Consider the following 4,050-nt stretch of genomic DNA (forward strand, 5'->3'; position numbering starts at 1 on the left):
GGGTTTCACCATGTTGACCAGGATGGTCTCGATCTCTTGACCTCGTGATCCACCCACCTCGGCCTCCCAAAGTGCTGGGATTACAGGCTTGAGCCACCGCGCCCGGCCTTAAACATCTTTTCTTATAAATTACCCAGCTTCAGGTATTTCTTTTACCAATGCAAGATTTGAATTCAATATGATAATGATTATTAGCTTCTGCTAAGTGTGGACGCATTTTGTGTCGGAATGTCTGTGGAATGATCTGTTCATTTGAATTTGTAGCCTCTGGGAACATGCTCAGTTCCAGACTCTGAAATAATATGTCTCCTAACACTTGGGTTACGAGTGCAGAAATCTGACTCTTGCTCACTTGAGAAGGGGATCTTCTCGTCATTTGGACTTAGGGAGTCATTTCCCAGCGTCCCTCGCGGTGGCGCCTAGCCTTTTCTCCAGAATGCGGTCAGAGGCCCCGCCCCGCGGGCTGTGGATCCGGAGGAACTACATTTCCCAGAATGGCCTGCGTTGGCGGCGTTTCCGTGTACGGAGCCTAACTGCTGAGGCGGGACTTTCAGCGTCCTGTTTGAGGCAGGCAGATTGGCCTCCCTCCGGTTCATTCACTCTATCTGCAATTCCTGAGCGCTGCAGCGGAACCCTAGAGACCGGACCGAGAAGGATCATTGTCTCCGCTGCACAGTGGCAGGCTGAGGCTCGGCGCCACCCTTAGTGACCGCCAACCCCGCATCTCCCTTGTGCCCAGCGACCGTTCGCGGCGGCCGCGATAAGGGCCCAGGCTCAGGTGAGTACTGCAGCCTCTGGGCCTCCCCCGCCCTCCCACCCAAGTCCAAAAGCCCCGAGTGAGAGACGCCTGCTCGCGTCCCCGCAGTCCAGGCCCCAGAGTTGGGATCAGCGAGGCGATCGATGGTGCTGGGGCCCCTGTTTTGCACATCTGGTGTGGTGGGGAGGGGCAGAGCATGAGAAGCACAGGGACCTGCACGTGCAAAGGCTTGGAGGCACGATTGAGCTGGGAGGATTGGGGAACCTGGGCTCCTCTTTGTTCTATGAGGACCTGTATGAGACAAAGTTAAGCCTGGAATAGCAGAGTAATGGCTGTGCCTTTGATGTGAGGATTCTAGAGGCCATGGAGACTTTTGAGCAAAAGGGAGGCACAGTCTATGTTAGGATTTTAAGTTTTCCAAGGGCTATTGAGGACTAGGAGGAGTGATGAGGGCACTGAAGCACTGAGAGTTTCAATCTTTGTTCAAGGTCACACAGCTGGTAAGAAGAGACACTGAGCACTGAGGCACGGTAGGTAGGCATTTAGCTGGAGGTCACCTGGTTCCAGGGCGCGGCAAAGAGACAGGTAGGCATGAGTTCATTGAACCCCACTGTGAACACATTCTTATAAGGCCTGCCTCTTCGCACAGGTTCCTGTGGCTACAGAAGCACTTATGGAACCAATACAGGTAAGTGGAAGATGTCCCATACCCTCACTGGCCTCAGCCCCCACCACATGTTCTGAAGAACTCTTAAGTGCTATTCCCCAGGTCTTTGGGTCTGAGGACCCTGAAGAAACCCCAAGCCAGAGTCCTAAGCCCATGTCAGATTTTCATATAGAAGTATTCACATTTTTTTCCCCAACCAATGTGAACAGGTGTGGAGAATTATGTACCAGGAACTAGTACCAAGATGTGCAAATGCTTAGAAGTGAAACTGCAGTGGAGTCAGGATAGCATGCTTGCTTGAAAATTAAAGTTGCTATTCTGGAGGTTTGGGTCAGGAGAGGGAGGTGGTCTTAACACGATCTTGTTTTTTGTTTCTGAGACGGAGTCTCGATCTTGTTGCCCATGCTGGAATGCAATGGCATGATCTTGGCTCATCACAACCTCCGCCTCCCAGGTTCAAGCAGTTCTGCCTCAGCCTCCTAAGTAGCTGGGATTACAGGCATGCACCACCATGCCTGGCTAATTTTTGTGTTTTCAATAAAGATGGGGTTTCACCATATTGGTCAGGCTGGTCTCAAACTCCTGACCTCATGATCTGCCCACCTTGGCTTCCCAAAGTGTTGGGATTACAGGTGTGAGCCACCGCGCCTGGCCCCCTCAGCTTCTATATCTGTGTGTCCACTTGCCTTTGACCCCTGACTACTGAACCCAGTGATCAGTGGGCCTGTGATGAGACAATGCTACAAGGACCTATTTTCTCTTCTGAGTTGGGGAGTTTGGGAGGAGCATGTCTATGGGTTAGATGTGTAGGGGAATAGATTATAGTTCCTCAGGAGAAGGGGCTGTTTGTGGTTTCATGTGTCGCCATCCTAGCAGGGCACTGTGACCTTTGAGGACGTGGCTGTGTACTTCTCCAGGGAAGAATGGGGTCTCCTTGATGAGGCTCAAAAACACCTGTACCACAATGTGATGCTGGAGAACTTGGCACTTATAACCTCCCTGGGTAAGGTCCTCACACCCTCCCTATACCCTGTGATAGTCTCTGTCTGTCACCTTTTCCCCTGGGTCAGGTCTGTCCTCAAATCAGGACCTTGGGCACAGATTTTTTCCCTAGTCCCTGGGTAGGTGTGGTGGTTGGTAGGGCTGCAGTGTGTGCACTGCCCTCTTCCTGAGCAGCTCCAACATCTGCTACCCCTGAGCCTGGAAGGGAACAACCCAGGGTCAGTCACCCTAATGGGTCCTACCTTGCTTGCCTTCTCCCTGTCCAGATGACTTTCCCACATCTGTGGCACTGTCTTCTAGGTATTACTTCCCACATTCAGCTAACATTTCTTCACTTTCTTGTGCCAGAAAGTCTTAGACCATCTCTTGGATGCCAGACCATCTCTTAGATGGTTTATTTAGGTAGACCAAGGGCTGTCCTTCCAAGACCCTCCAAAGCTCTTTGTGTAATATTTAACTTGTTGGCTCTCATGTGATGAGTTGTGCTGGCCCATTGCTGGCAGTGCATCTGTCCAGTTTTTCCCTTAGTACTTGCATCATCCATGTGTGCTGTAGTTGCTTATCAAGGGGTGGTATAGCAAGTACTTGGTGGTTCATAGGATTCATATGAATCAGCTATAGCTAGAAGAGCTCAAACGGAGTTTGCCTCTGAGAAATGGTGCCTGAGTGGGGAATAACATCAGAACTGGGTTCAAATTATAACAGAAATTTACTCTATTTGGCGGGTCTTTTGGTGCCAGTAGCAGTGCTTCCCACACCTCATAACTGCCTTTTCTTTCCTGTTCTTAAGTGCCACCTTGTCCATTCTCCTGCTTGTCACTTTTCTTTTTCGTTTTTTTCTTTTTTTGAGACAGAGTTTCACTCTTGTTACCCAGGCTGGAGTGCAGTGGCACGATCTGGGCTCACTGCAACCTCCGCCTCCCAGGCTCAAGCAATTCTCCTGCCTCAGCCTCCCGAGTAACTGGGACTACAGGCATGCGCCACCATGCCCAGCTAATTTTTATATTTTCAATAGAGACGGGGTTTCACCATGTTGACCAGGATGGTCTCGATCTCTTGACCTTGTAAGCCACCGCACCTGGCCGCTTGTCACTTTTCTAACCTCCAGCTCTGAGCTAGTCCCCACATCTCTGGACTCTGCCTCTCACCCATTTTTCTCACTGCTCCATGTGCAGTTCTCTCCACCATTGGCATCTACACATTGTATTATGAGGTGTGCACATATTTCTAAACAGGCCTTGAACACCAGGACTACTCTGTTGAAGGTAGTCCTTGGGCTGGGATTCACCCTTCTACACAGCATTTTCTTGGGCTGGGATTCACCCTTGTACACAGCACTCCGGTGTCACCAGCAGATGAGGGTCAGCTGAAAGTTGCTTGCAGGGGAATGAGTTTTGGACCTTGCCTGTCCTTCCTGTGTTATTCCCCATATTTGGATCTTTTACTTCATGAGGCCTGCCCCATTCTGTGACTTTTATTATTATTTTTTTTTTGGGACGGAGTTTTGCTCTCGTTACCCAGGCTGGAGTGCAATGGCGCGATCTCGGCTGACCGCAACCTCCGCCTCCTGGGTTCAGGCAATTCTCCTGCCTCAGCCTCCTGCGTAGCTGGGATTACAGGCATG

The sequence above is a fragment of the Cebus imitator genome, unplaced genomic scaffold (genome assembly GCF_001604975.1).
Source record: "Cebus imitator isolate Cc_AM_T3 unplaced genomic scaffold, Cebus_imitator-1.0 Scaffold417, whole genome shotgun sequence".
In the NCBI taxonomy this organism is placed as follows: domain Eukaryota; kingdom Metazoa; phylum Chordata; class Mammalia; order Primates; family Cebidae; genus Cebus; species Cebus imitator.